The sequence below is a fragment of the Abramis brama genome (assembly GCF_963993115.1).
Source record: "Abramis brama genome assembly, chromosome: 12".
NCBI classification, from domain to species: Eukaryota; Metazoa; Chordata; class Actinopteri; order Cypriniformes; family Leuciscidae; genus Abramis; species Abramis brama.
The window spans coordinates 31,403,210-31,419,356 of NC_139974.1; the positions used below are offsets into that span (position 1 = coordinate 31,403,210).

General features: G+C 37.9%; 1 protein-coding gene across 1 annotated transcript in view; it reads right to left on the bottom strand.

Annotated features, from left to right (window-relative positions):
- ripor2 (RHO family interacting cell polarization regulator 2) overlaps positions 1-5,706 on the bottom strand; it is a 64,385-nt gene extending 58,679 nt beyond the window's left edge. The window contains exon 1 of the mRNA XM_084130912.1: positions 5,580-5,706. The gene's annotated coding sequence lies outside the window, so the exon portion shown is untranslated. The remainder of the gene's footprint in view (positions 1-5,579) is intronic.
- Between the last annotated feature and the right edge of the window lie 10,441 nt (positions 5,707-16,147).

Genomic DNA, 16,147 nt, shown 5'->3' on the forward strand with positions numbered 1-16,147 from the left:
TTCTTCATCATTATTACCCCTGTAACAAGATTATTTCTAAATTTATCCCTACTGTAGACGAAAAATGTAGCTTCTGCTCTCTGGAAACAGAAACATTAGACCATTTATTCTATAGCTGTTCACATAGCTCTTCTCTGTGGAATGATATACAGTGTTTCATTAATGGACAACTTGGCTCAAACATTCACTTATCTAATTTTGACGTCGTCTTTTACTTTTCTGACTCAAACTCCTCTGTACAATATATAGTCAACTTATTAATTTTGCTTGGAAAATTCTTTATTCATAAATCGAAATTTATGAAGAACATACCTCTTTTCAATGTTTTTAAACTTGACTTAAAAAATTATATAGAATGTATCTCTGGATTAGATGGTAAATCAGCATCAAAATGTATGCAATATCTAAGTTAACTTTATAATTAATTTAACTGATATTTACTGTCTGATACTCTGGCTGTATACTTTTATGTTATTTATAATTTTTATACAGATTATTTGTTACTTGTATGATATTTGTCTCAATTCTCTATTGGCTGATGTGTATTTGTTACTTTATTTATTTTTATTTATTTAATTTGTTATTCCTTTTGAAAACGTGAACTGTATCTAAATGAATTTTGTATTACAAGATTAATTAATTTTTTAGAAAATTGTATCAAATGTGTTATGCAATAAAAAAAAATAAAAAAAAATAAATAAAGGCTAGATGTCTCGTGCGCGATGCTGGCCAATGGAGGTCGACGTCCGCACGTGGCGGCCATCTTGCCACAGTGTGCTCGCTCACTTGTTTAATGGTGCATGTACTTTTAAATAACCATAACTTGCTCAATTTTCTACTGATTTTCAAACGGTTTGGTTTGTTATAAACGTCAGAGATGTAGTTATGACACTGCATACATACACTGCATACATATGAATAATTATAACATACATGTTCAAGCATTCAGAATTATAGCCACGTTAATAACATTTGTAAGAAACCAAACCGTTTGTAAATCCGTCAAGATTTCAGCGAGATAAGAGGATTTGTGTGCGTGCTGATCACTCACCTTAATTCACAGCTTCACTGTGACAAGATGGCCGAACGGTGATGCCGGAAGTAACTGCGCCATAAGACATCTAGCGTTTATATATGATATCTATGGGCTGTGTCCAAATTCAGGGTCTGCATCCTCTTTAGGATCCTTCCTACCCGGTTGAAGGAGGAGGGGTCCTCCGACGACCGCAAAACCCGGAAGTCGGTGTTTGTGAATTTGGACAGCCTACCCTTCTTTCACATATTTTCAGAGGAGAAAGGCCGCGAAATTTAAAAATACTACTGTTACTGTGTCACGAAATGTAGTTTTAAGAGTTTTTCAGTCGACAATGTAGTTGTTTAAAGTCCGCGTGAACCGGAAGTTGCAAACGACTTTTCTCCAGTGTTGTGGCGTATTTCCCAGTGAAAAGGAATATTGAACAGAGGGCAGGGTTTTACTCTAGCGCTCCTCCTCTCCATCTCTCACTCATAACAGACTAACGGTTTGAGGGGAGTGGTTAAGCGTTTCCCAACCCAAGTCCTCAAACCTACGTCATCAGGGAAGGTCCTCCAATGCAGAGGGGAGGGGCATTTTCAGATTTTGATTAAAGATTATGAAGCCAAACATTTTTTTGGTGTGGATTGACTTGCATGGATGAATTGTTCACCACAAAACGATCAATTTAGGCAAACAAAGTAAATATGGTCAATTTTGATTTCATGTGGACTTTAAAGTAGAGGTCTGCGCGGGACTGTTTTTTAAGTCCCGCTCCCGCCCGCTCCCGCTGGGGTTATATCCCGCACCCACCCGTTCCCGCTATATATACACTATTTGTTCACCCGCTGTCTGCTTAGAATAATTTTCTTCCCGACCCGACCATCCCGCTTAATATAGATCTCCCAGAATTTCACATGTACATTTTCACAGAGAAAATAAAAATGTAGTCTGCACAAACATTTTTTTATTATTATTTTATTCGCCTTGTCAATATACAAAATTTAACATTTTGCTGCAGACAGTAGGGGAAAAAATGTCGCAGCGAAAAAAAGAAGAAGTGTAGGCTATTATTTTTATTCGTAGCCTATTATCAAAATTCGTAACATTTTGCTGTCAACACAGGAAAAGTGTCAGTGAAAGAAAGAAAATATGACATGTCATTAAGCAAAATATGTAGGCCTTAACCGAACAATATGTAGGCCTTAACCTTCTCATCCCTGAGAAGAATGTGCTGACGTACGTCTCTCCAACAAAATATATAAATTCAACAATAACTAAAAAAAAAATTAACAACTCAAAATTGTAGGCAATATGAAATGAACGAAAGCTGTTTACTTACTTGGAAAAATCAGCTTTTTCCAGACTATTTTAAATATCCATGCAAGAAAAGAATGTCATTGACAAATGATCCAGCAAATACAATGCATGACAGAAAGAACCGTTACTGGTCCGTGCGTGCAGCGCGTGCATAACGGTCCTGAGTACAGGGCACGGGTGGTCGATAAGATTAAGTTTAGGTAAAGCGAAGATATGCTGTTCTTAAAGAACGTCGGCGTCGGGAACGTGATATTGAATGACCGACCGCTACCGTTCAAATTACACCAGAGTTACCGATCGCTACCGTTTTTTAGTCGGAAATTTAATCCCGCGGCGCAAAATATCTGGTCGGGTCCCGCGGGTCCCGCGGGACAGCCGCGGGAATGCAGACCTCTACTTTAAAGCTCAAATCTGTGGTTTATTTATAAAGAGAGCGCCATTTTAAAAATGTTATCTGACGGTTTCGGAGAGTTGTGAGATCCAGGGATCACCGGGCGCTCAGCGCTCATGTACCCCGCCGAGAACAGCCTTGCCTCGGCTAGTGCTTCTGACGTTCTGACGTTCGCCGCTGTCAGTCTAGTGAGAATAATTCGTCTTGTGTTTATCTAACGGGCGATCTTTGGTTTCATTAATCTATAATTTGTTCCTTGGCAGATTGTTGTGGCTGAGGGCAAAGTGAAGTTTCATAACTTTATATATTTAGGCTTATTTAACTTTAACGGTGTAGCCTGCTGTATGTTTGACTGAATCGTTTACTTTATTTCTTGACTTGTATAGCTTCTTATACCTTTTAATTCATGCCCACGAGAAATAGATTTAGTTCCCTCAGCATATGATGTCGCAACTTTAAATTGCAACATAAGGATGGCGTTACTTTGAAAAAATTATCTTGTGGCCCACGAATTAATATCTTGTCGCCACGACATAATATCACGTTCCCACCATCACCATAACAAGCCATACAAATGATATTAGGGATATTAATAAGTTACACAAAGTTAGTTATATGTCGAAGTTTAATACTTTGGGGAGTGTTTGAATCATTAAACCCAAGCATGCACCACCAATGACCTCTCTTATTAGCATCAAACAACACACTGAAGAAAACAACTTAAAAACCCTGAATCAGTCTAAAAATGTTCATATTGAATATTCCATCGTACACAAAGGTCAATCTAACAAAAACGAGTGAGCAAGCAGTCAACAAGCTAAAGGGCCCATTATTTTGTTCTTAAATGTTGTTGAACCTAGTGCACTCATGCTGTAAGCAGGCACAATAAATTCCTTTCCAGCAGGGGCCATTCAAGATTACTGACATTGTGATCAAAGACTGTGAGTTTGTTAAATAATCCTGAGAGGGCCTCTATGGTTGACAGTACTTGCTGTGTCCGTGTTTGAAGGTTCTTACCTGTATCAGCATGCTTGAATGGCCCCTATTGTTTTATAATATAAGGGCCAAGTTGTCATCATAGTCTTGTGTAACTATCAGTTACATTACTGTGGAAGTTCTAAATAATCCATGTTATCTGAGAAGAACCAAATTAGAGCCAAACAGCAAGAGGGTGGAAGATGGTTCAAATGAAGAGAAGGAAATGAAACAGCAAGAGGAGTGAGAATGAATCACATCTCTGTGACCTAAACCTCTCTGGGGTGGTTAACCTCCATATTAAAGATCCCATATTAGCTCCAGAGAGGCGTGTTGCCATGGAGTGGGAAGATGCTGTTCTGCCTCCAAAAGCTCATAGTAAAGCAATAAATGCTGAAAAAGAAAGGAAGCCAAAAGCTGAAAACAAAACAAAACCAAACACATTGGTCTCAAATACTCAAAACAAAATGAGACTTTAATTATTTAATGATGCTGCCCTCAGAAGTGAGTCCTCAAGATAAAGCATCATCTTCAACTTCATGATAATGTATTTCCATAACTTAAACTCACATACTGTAAGTCAAGCACCAATTAACCAGGTAGCCACATCATTGCTGATATTCAGACCAACAGCATGGCGGGAGAGTGATATTAATTTTATACAACAGTACAACAAACAAGAAGTTAATTTTGAACAACTTGATTTGATTTTAGATACAATATTGCCAATTAAGTTGTCTATTTTTTTGCTCTGCTAGCAAAAATACTTTCGAATACATAATTACTTAATGCGTACGAATCCACAGAAGAATCATTCCAGTCTCCAAGCAACATACAGTTCATGAAGTGTTTTTGAACAAATCCTTTGAGTGAATGATTATATAAAGACTGTTGTGGTGCTCGAAATAGAATACTAGCATACTACTTTTACTATTTCTGCCATGGGCTTGAGGTCTTTGCACTTGGGCACTTATGTACTTATTTCGTGGCATTTAGCCCAAATGTTCAAGTGAGCAAGAAGACCACAAGTGTGTGTAGAACTTTGGATTGCCTGATGAGACACACTTACAACATTCCAGCTAACAAAAATATGTTCTAAGAACGTTTTGCTAACGTTCCCATTAAGTTATGAAAATGTTACTTTTGAATGTTCTCTGGACGTTTAAACGTCCAGTTTTTTTAGTTGTTTTTTTTCTTGGTTATGTGAATGTTAAGGAATGGAAACATTTCACTGGTATAAGCAAAACAATGTAAACTGCAGAAAGTGTCACTAAAAATCCCCACCACTAATGCTCAGAATTTACCCTTTTCACAGTTTTGGGTAACTCAGAAGTGGAAGGCGTCATAGTTGGGTAAACTTCTATAGTGATGAATGAGAGACTACTTTAAAGGGGTCATATAATGCCCTTTTCACAAGATGTAAAATAAGTCTCTGATGTCCCCAGAGTGTGTATGTGAAGTTTTAGCTCAAAATACCCTACAGATATTTTTTATAGCATGTTAAAATTGTCATCCCGGCACAGAGGGCGGAGCTTCAAGAGCTTGTGTGTTAGCAGCGCCGATTACCTCACACAGACACTCACTAAAATGTCAGAAAATGGTTTCCCGGGGGTGAAGTTTATGTAAATTTTAGGGTAAGTGATGTCACTAACCCGTGAAGAAGCTTACCAGCCGTTTGTTGTAGTCCTTAAAAAGCAAGAAAATATCTCCCTTTGCTTTTAACTTTGAGCGTCGTAAATTTGCAGATGTTGTTTATGCTCAAACATCAACATTGCACACTAACTAAAGTTAAAAAAGTTAAATCATAATGAACCACCCCTTTAAACATATATTTTGTGTTCCCTTTTGCTCAAAAAGCAAATAAAAACTTTTCAAACTTACAGTTTCCGCTGTATTAGAAACACCCTCACAGCAGTTTTTTTTGCAATTTGATGCAAAGGTAATCAGTCTCTGAAAAAGGTCCATGAAATAGAGTGATACAAACAGTGAAAGGTTGTAGTGGTGTTGGACTGTATATCATCACTCTTGGAACATTGCTCAGCCAATCAAATTTGAGGACCGGAACTAACTGTTGTATAATACTATTTAGTACATCCGTTTCCACTGCACTCAAAATTGCTTCCATTGCTTCCTCTTTACAGTAAAATGAAAAAGGAAACTTTCTTCATTTCCTCGATGAACACTAAGATTTTGTAGGGCAACAAGTGCAATCTTCACAATGTTTTCTCTGAAAGTGAAAGGCTTTAATGTATCACCATCACAGTTAGATATAGATTAGTGCAGTCCCAAACAGGAAACATTCTCAGAACTTAATTGGCTTTCGTTCTGGCAAGGTTCTCTCAAATTTATGAACAAACATTCTTCAGTAACATTAACAGAATGTTTTATCAATGTTATCTGGTCTTTAAAAAAATTCTTAAAATGTTAGCACAAAAACATTATATGTACATATAGTAGTTCATGCACTGTATAACAAAAATAAAATAGTTGAGCTAGCTTAAGAACATAAGGCAACTAATCGCATTCCACTTTTTAATTTAAACTAATCCACTCCAATTAAAGTCAACTTAAGCCAAGCCAACGTTAAAAAAATAGCGGCAAAGAAAGCTAACTGTGTTGTCACCTATCGACTGTTGCGTCTCGGCCAAATTCTGACCTTGAACACATTATAAGAACTAAAGGCAGCTGTCAACTAGCATGTGTGTTCTGCACCTGCGTGTATGTAAACAGCAGGTAGGCCTATCAATAGTCTATTTGTCATTCTAAAAGGGAAACCAAAACTAGGACTGCAGATATGCAAACCGTAAACAAAGCAGCGCTTGCTTACCGTTTTGAATATCAATCACGCTGTCACTTTCTTCATTCCAGTCGGTTCATGTTATTATGAAAATATTTTTGTGCATTTGAATGCTAAGGTAAGATGCCGTAAAATGATAACAGCCTTCTGTCTGTACCGTCTTGACTCGCTTTCATCATCTTTGCTTTTATTCTCGTGCACTGACTCGTTCGCTACGCTGAACAGCCAATCAGAGTTCTCTCTCACCGACAGCCCAACGCCAATTCAACATGCTGAATCAGCCCAAAAAACCCGACTAGAGCGCCTGGCGTCAGACTAGAGCCAACAGTGCGGAACACCGAAAAAACTAAGCTGAACAATGCTCAAAAAACGGCCCGACGTTGCTCGATGGCCGACTGTCGGCTTGGTGTGTCCCGGCCTTAAAATACTTTTGTTCATCTAATGAGTAACAGGCATAGACTGTAACAGGTAGTTTTTTTAACTTAAAAATTCTTATCAAGGCAACTAAAAAAAAAACAAGTTTAGCCAACTTGAAAAAAAGGCAAACTATCACACTACACTCAACTTTTTAAGTTAACTCCACTAATTTGCTTCAGTTAAATTCAACTTAAAAGCTTTTGTTCATGAAATGAGTAGCAGGTAGTCTTTTGAACTTAAAACTTTGTGGAATGTCTTTCTGAAACGTTTTTTTTTTTTACTTTAAGGCCAATTCACACTGCACCGACAAACACCGACCAATGCGGACAATCACCAGATTACAGTACATCACTTCTAAGCCATTCCATGACCCGAAAAGTGTAGATTCAGTATGTTCAGTCAGTGAAAACAAGCTCCTACAGACGCCAATCGACACAGACAGGGGTAACACAGATCCGACAAAACCCGACAAAGTGTCTGTTGACTTCTGGCAGCGCAGTGTGAAATGGCCTTTACTACATGTTTCAGAATCTTCTGAGAACATTCAAAAGTAACATTCCCATAATGTTTGCAAAATGGAATGTTCCCTTAACGTTCACATATCCAAGAAAAACTTTTCTTTCTTTTTTTGAAAAACTGGACATTTTGAATGTTCAGAGAACATAACCTTTTCATAACCTAATGGCAACATTAGCAAAACGTTCTTATATTTTTTGTTAGCTGGGGTGCTGTGTGGAGACTGATATGTTCAAACCTGACACTTTGAATATTGGTATCACAACAATGACACTTAGCAACACCACAGACTCCTTTAAAGCATGTTTAATGTTCACCGCCCTCTCTGGGGTTCTTACATCTCATTGCCAGGGCTCTCAGATGGCAATATTAAGTAACAGTCATTGTTTGCGAGTTAGTAAACATTCGGCTGTCGTGTGGCAGTACGCTAGGCACCTGAATGGACCTATCTGAAATAGGTGGGTGTATGTGTGTGGGTTGTTAAAAAAGGGGATTGGTTGTGTCTCCTAAGGACAATTTTGAATTATCATCAGACACCATGAATCTCCCATCTGGTCAGAAACAGATACAATCTCCCCTCAAAACGTGTGTACTGGACCCTAATCGTACAAAGCATTATCAAAACATAAAATGTAATTCTTGTCCAACAGCTAGGGATTTACTACAAGAATAATCTATTGAAACATTGTCCACTATCATGCAACCATGGCAAGAGCTCCAGTGGGTGGACACACTGCAGTCACTTAAGGGTTTCTGTGGGTGGAAATGCTCTTCAGGCACTCATCAGAGTGCTAATCTGTCAGACTGTATACTGACATGTTAAATAGGACTCTAAAAATAACGTTCTCTGTTTCAGACTCTTCAGAAGGGAACCGGGTTATCGAAGGAGAAAGAGGAGTATTTTTGGCATCTAAGTTTCTTCAGTGATTTGTCAGTCCCTGTGATGAAACAGATGTCACTGCTGAAAGATTCAGAGCAATGAGTTACAGTTGTAATCGAAATTATTTAACCCCCATTGCAAATCAGGTTTATTGGCAAAATTTGCAGACTTTCAGCTGTTTGCAATGAACAAGTCAAACAGAAGTAACTAAAATAGCACAACCCACAAAAGTTTCAAGTGGTTTCCCCAAATTCAACTGAAAATGTAACTTTTGATAACTTCTGCAGTCTCAAAATTATTTAAATCCTTCATGGCAAGCAACTTTAGTACTTAGTAGAACACCCTTTTTGCTGTTATTACCTGCAAACGAGATGTATATCCAGACACTAGCTTCTGGCTAGCTTTCATTCCTCATGAGCAATGGCCTCCAGTTCAGTGTGCGCAGTGCAACCGCTGCCTTCAAATCCTACCAGAGATGTTCTATGGGGTTCAAGTCAGGTGACTGTGATGGTCATTGTAGAATATTCCAGGACTTCTTCTGCTACCAAGGCTTGGTGGAATTTGAGGTATGCTTGGGATCATTGTCCTGACGCTTTCTCCTAGAATTTCCTGATACTCTTCTTACATCTTGCCTTCAACACGCTGCAGGTTTCCAGTGCCAGAGGATGCAAACAAGAGCAGAATTTTAGGTATGCTTGGGATCATTGTCCTGACGTTTTCTCCTAGAATTTCCTGATACTCTTCTTACATCTAGCCTTCAACACGTTGCAGGTTTCCAGTGCCAGAGGATGCAAAACAGCCCAAGAGCTTCACCGAGCCACCACCATGCTTAACTGTAGGCAGAGTGTTCTTTTCAGCATATGCTTCATTCTTCTTCCTACAGACCGAACAGAACAGAATCCCAAAACATCTGACTTATTCATATGATTTTGAGCAAATTGGAGCCAACTTTTCTTGTGCTTTTGGGTCAGTGGTGTACGTCTTGGAGGTCTGGCATGCGTTTAGTACGCACCTTAATGTGTGAGCTGAAACCTCAGTGCCTGTTGCCACCAAGTCTTTCTGCAGGTGTTTTTCAGTCACTCGAGGGTTTTTCTGAACCTGCATTCTCATAAATCTGGTTGCAGCCGGTGATAGCTTTCTTTTTCTGCCCCGTCCAGATAGTGTAACCACTGTTCCTTTAACTTTGAACTTTAATTTCCAACGGTGTCTCTAGGAACATTAAGTGCCTTCACTATCTTTTTGTTTCCTGTTCCTTGTTTATGAAGGGCGATTATATCTTATTTGAACATTTTGGACCATTCTTTTTACTTAGCCATATTTCTAACATGCAGTCAAGTGTGTGACACGCAACAAACCTAGCCAGATCAGGTATTTCAGGTGTTCTAGCTCAAGCACACCTGGTGCAACTAATGAAGCCCTTGATTGGTTGCATCAGGTGTGCTTGAGACAACACCCGTTTTACAGATGTGTGCTGTTGTGAGGGATTCTATTCAAGGGGTTGAATAATTTTGAGACTGCAGAAGTCATTAAAAGTTGCATTTTCATTTGAATTTGGGGAAACCACTTGAAACATTTGTTGTACTGAGCTATTTCAATTACTTTTGTTTGATTTGTTCATTGCAAACAGCTGAAAGTCTGTACATTTTGCCAATAAACCTGATTTGCAATGGTGGTTAAATAACTGTAAATATATAAGTAATAAACTGTATATATATATTTAAAATTATATAAGATTTAAAAAGCTGTGTGTGGACCGAGCAAAGATTGCAGATTTCAAAATGTTTTTGACTAAATTAAGGACAAGCCAAAATTATTTTTACTTATATTGAAACACATAGAGGAAGCCATCAACAAGCATGTCTATCTTACTTATCTTAAAGACTGATCAAGTCTCAGGGGTCAACCAGCCTGAAAATCACTGTTGAGCAAATCCGATAATTCACCATAATCAGGCATCTCTTTGTGGATGTGCTTGGTGTGTCTTGTCAGATGGCTTTACACCTCACAAAAGCCTGTCTTTCCCTCAAGCGCGGATCAATACTCCACCTTTATCCAAAAATTCAGCAAGAGCCTTGGAGGAAATTGAAGGGAACCAACCCTCATTTTAACTCTACCAACAATAGATCCCATATACAGTCAGATGCTCTGCTGGTGTTTCTCCTCCACCATATTTTTTTGTTCTCTTCAAAGACAGTCTCTGCAGGTAAAGTCAGACAGCAGACAGCTCTTGTCCCAGAGACACCACAGGCTGTGATACAGCCTAGAGTATGGGGTCCTTCACCACCCCTCAGACACCTTCAAACCCCTCATGTGGAGAGGATCGAGTCCTCATTCCCCACGCTGTGCTGCCTTTTGTCTCGCTGGCACAAACACTACAACATGTCTATATGTGAGTCTAGAAATAATAGTCCAGACTACCCAGATCCACTCTTCACAGAGATGAAAGGAGTCTTTGAAATGAAATAAGCCCCCCAAAAGCTCTGTGTGTAGGCTATGTGCGTTTCATCCTTCACAATCCCCCCCCCCCCCAAAAAAATGGTGGGGCGTTCCTAACAATTAGTTTTAATACGGGTGGGGTGGGGTTCAATTCAGACAGATTATCTTTTTATCTACAGTCCACGGTGAGCCTTCAGCTTCTTCTCAGACACAAAGGGAATACAGGCGCACTGCAGCGACAGTGGAATCAGCAATTATTTTAAGACTTGATGTAGAGCTTTCAACCATCAGTTTTGGACAAGCACTTCAATATCACCAAAACATTTAGGCCTATAACATATTCTACTTAAGTATGTGAATGCAAATGCAACATAAACTCGGTTTTATGTGTCATTGGCTGCTTCCATCCACATTTTATGCTAATTAAAACAATTTAAAAAACGCTGAATGATAGGCAAAAATCTGTTCTGACCTTCCTTGTCTGTGCCTGGTGATGTGGTTATCTGCAAACTTGAATCTAACTGAAGGAGTTTTTTTTTTTTTTTTTTTTTTGATGTGTAGCTGTGTTTGGTCCTGTCCTGTGATTGTATTGTCTATTTGTCTGAAAATCTGAAAATGCTACAATAAATATAATATAAAAATAAAAAAAACGCTGAACGGAAACACCAAGGTGCGCACAAATTCTAAAAGTTCTAAAAATGCAATAATATACATATTTTTTAGATAAGAGGTGCACAAACTGCATTTCTCAACAAATCATGTGATCAGAAAAAATGTCAGAGAGTGAAAAGTATATGGACGACAAGATTCTTAAACATAATTTTTGAAAAAGAAGTGACTTCAATTGTTGATGGAAAACATCAATAAAACACACAGATTTTCCAAGAAGTGCGAGTGAAGATTGTGTTCCCAAACACAGGCATCCGCATCCGAACGCAAGATAACATGATGGCATTTATTGCATTTCGTCTGCGCACTCTGAAGATGCAAGAAATTTATGATGTATGAAAAAAAGAGCCCAGTTGCATCAACTACCATTGTTTTACAGATATTTTTAGAAAGTCTAAACTCTCTTGAATTAATGGGATGCCATGCAAATGTTTTTTTGCGATACTCCATATTCACAATTTTAAATAGAAACATAGTTATTATTTTTCACCAAAAAGAAAACAAGTCAATCAGAAACCTGCCTGATACATGCGCACAGGGAAGTTTCATTCTTGTGCGCAATTTCTCTCAAATTATGACCAATAAATATATCTTATTCAAGTATACTCAAATTTAGTTTGAAATGTCACTGCCATTAAAACAAATAAAAGTTGTTGAGTAAAAGTTGAGTACTGAGTAGAATATGTTTAGGGCCTAAAATAACGCTTCAGAATTCAAATATTCTGAATTGTGAATGCACCGTCACTCCCATTTTCTGAGACAACATCTGTGAAATAGGTGGCCAACTCTTAGCATGACTAAGATAAATAACATTGCACAGATCAGACTCTCCCCAAATTAGAAACAGGTGGAAATTAATACAAATCTGGGAGTGACTGAGGTGGAATTCATGGCACATGGTCAACATTCCCGGAGCAGCAGCAGCTGTAGCTGTTATGTTTAGGTTTGCAGAGGATGAATGACTTGCATATTAGCTGCAAAGCTAAAACATGGCTATGGTTAATTAGCTATGCAAAGGGATTCTGAGGCCACTGGTTCCCTCTGTTGTCACAAGGCATTCGGATGATGAGCCTGAACTAAATCTTTTCTGTCACACGTGAAACAGGATTTCTCTCTGTTTCTGTCTCTCTCTCCTTTCCTTGGCTGTAATGCAAAACATAGTTAGCGCTGTACTCATTTTGACATGGGGGTGGTGAGATCCATACAAAAGTAGGCTACTAGAGAATCAGCATCATGTCCTATTTAATAAACATCTGATTCTGATTCATTTTACAGGATTATGCTTGTCTGAGATAATCTACGGCAAACCAGAGAGGAAGAGAAGAGCGTCCCCTGCAGGTAAATCACAGTAACACAGGTCAGGACACACTTATGCTATAATTATTATGCTTATTGCTTAAGCTTAAAAAACACATTAAGCTATATCTAAATTGGCCATATTTGCATATTCTGTACTTGGCTGTGTATATAAGCACTTTTACAGAGACTAAGGGCAGGGTAAACCGCATCACTTTACTGCTCTTTCCAAATCTTCTGTAGTCCACTCAGTGTAATGCACACATGTGCGGCCTAGAGCTAGGCTATCTTTAGCTATATCACATGTCTCCGGCTCTCTCTCAGACACAGAAAAGACTGCTGTACACCACAACACACAGACAGCAAATAACTCTCGGTCAAACATTATATTAGGTGTCTTTAAATACTATAAAAAAGAAGTACAATGTACTTATTGTGTTCATGTTGTATTGCAAAACACTTTTGTTGCTATAGAGGTTGGATACCTGTAAGGTTAGGGACAGGTTTGGTGGTATGGGTAGGTTTAAGGGTGGATTAAGAGTTATAGATGCAATTACTGACATTAATTACAGATGTAATTACATGCAGGCATTTTAAAAAAATATATAAATACAATGTAAAAAAAAAAAATGTACAAAATAAGTGCATTATATCGAATGATTCATTTAAATGTTTGTACATAGTAGTTAAAGACACCTAATATAAAATGGGACCTAACTCTCAATTAACTAGGGCTAGAAAACAGTGAACCTCAGACTAAATTTAAACCAGTCCATGCTTGCAACCAAAAACTATCCATAATATAGTATGTAATACAAAATATCCCCAAGGCATCGAAATTCTCCAAACTCTGAAGGATAAATATTATATTATATTATATTATATTATATTATATTATATTATATTATATTATATTATATTATATTATATTATATTATATTAATCCATTTTTAAGTTAAGAAGTTTAAGAACCCTCCAAACATGCTTTTAACCAAAGCTATGATCCCCTTCAAAGATCTGTAAGCTTTTGATTGAGTGTCCATTGACTAGTTTTGTAACTCAACACTATGGATTAGAACTGAAACTAAGACACTTTAAACTCCTTGTTATTTCACATCTGATTGAACCGATGGCTTAACAAGTCAGCCATTAATCCGAAGAACAAATCACCAATCAGCAGTGCTGGCCTTCAGCCAATCAGAGCCCAGCACAAGCCAGAACGTGACCAACACTCGATCCCGGGCACCCATGGTGTTTATCTTCAAGCAGAAAGTGAGTAGAAGAGGAGCCATTGTGGACACTTCATCTTCACACTCACTTCATGCTCTCCCTCCTTTTCTTCACACATAAATGTAAGCAGACAGGCCCATACAAAATACAAATGTGATTTGAATATGTCATTATGATATGGATACCATCAGTACATTGTATAATAAAGCAATTCATTTTCAGCAGTTATTTACACTTTTAAAAATAAAGGTTCCAAAACGGGGTTTTCACAGCGATGCCATAGAAGAACCATTTTTGGTTCCCCAAAGAGCCTTTCAGTGAACAGTTCCTAAAAGGGCCATTTTTTTCTTAGTGTGAAAAACATTTTAAGAATCTGAAGAACCTATTTCCACTATAAAGTCCAATGGAAAGATTCCATGAATGTTAAAGTTTCTTCATGGGACCATCAATGCCAATAAAGAACCTTTATTTTTAAGAGTGTATAGACCATTTACACTGATGTATTCATCAACCCTTCCAGCATGTTCTTTCACACACACACATGAACATATCACACTCACTGTTGAACTTCCTGTGATGGGCCCGGGGCCTCCAGGGCCGGTTGCGAATCCAGTGCAGCTTTCGCGACAGTTCCATGGCTGTGCGCCAGACTGTGCCCACAGGACGTCATTGAACAGCGTCAGTCCAAACTTCACCTTTTGTCCCCCAACCATGAGCTCATATCCAAAGCAAACATTGGACCCTTTAAGGGTCTTCGTCCAGTTCCCAAAGTAGACTATTTCCTCTCTGTCTGGTTGCGTATCTGTCGTCTCAACAAGTCTGTTTGCATTGCCTGAGATCTATATTTTATGCATGAGTCAGGGGAACCCAACTCCCTCTGCCGTTCTGACACACAGACGCCACTCAGCTTTTCTTCATCCAGGGAGCACCACCTAGTATCCATGGCTGACATCTGGGCACACACACACACACACACACACACACACACACACACACACACACACACACACACACACACACACACACACACACACACACACACAGAGAGAGAACTGAAACATGACTCTAGTCATCTCCTGGACAAAAGAAGGGATTGGATACCAGACAGTGAACATGCACTATATCTTTGACTGAAAGGTGTATTTCACTAATGTTTTTCATTGTGTGATCTTATGCGTTTCACCAGTGTTGTTATTGTTAACTAAAAACTAAAACTATTTATTAACTAAAAATAATGGAAATAAATATAATAAAAAAAATCAAACCAGCTGAAATCAAATCAAATATAAATAAAACTTCAACTTGACAAAAATAAATGAAAAATTTGAAATGCTGTCTGGGCAAATTACTGAAATAAATATGTTTAAATAAGTTCTCAAATGATTAAATTGAAATAAAAATATATTAAACTATACATAAATATAAATTAATAAATAATAACTAAAATTACAACATATATTACTACTACAATATTACTAAAACTTCATTAAACTAAAATGAAAACTGAAAATATAATATAAAATAAAGGCAAAATCAAAATAATAATAAATACTTTAGTAGCATTTGAATAATAGGCTACTAAAATGACAACGAGCCTGAGATAATACTTCAGTAAAATAGATCAGTTCGCTTCAAATAGGCAACTAATTAAAGACACTCCATTTTTAAATCACTATAAATCAATGAATGCAGTAAGTGAAACATGGTAAACAGAAACATTAACACATTAATCCAAATCCACTCTAAATCAATCCGATTTACAAAGTCATTCAAAACGGTTTATTTCTTCTGATAATCACATGATGCTGAAGGAATAAAGTAGCTGTAGTCCTGTGACGCCCTCTGGTGGTGTTCTCCTAGGCTGATGTAGGTGGTTGTTTTATTGTTACGCAGTTTCTAAGGTTGTTCTGGAGGTTTTTAAGTGTGTTGCTATGCAGTTGCTAGGGTGGGGTTTTTTTCAGGTGGTTGATTTTATGATATTCTATCTAGACAGTCCATTAATATAGCTCAGTCTCTTTTACAATGTAAAGTCTAACCGCGTAGAAAAGTAAACAACACTTCTGTTGAACAAGTCACATGGTTTGAGGTGTCACCCATGTGTATCACGAATTTACTGGAGTAGTTATATGCCAAACACATGTAACCCTAAGTATGAGCAATAGTAAGAGTGATGCTTGCCCTATAAATAAAAAACAAGGAAACCAAACC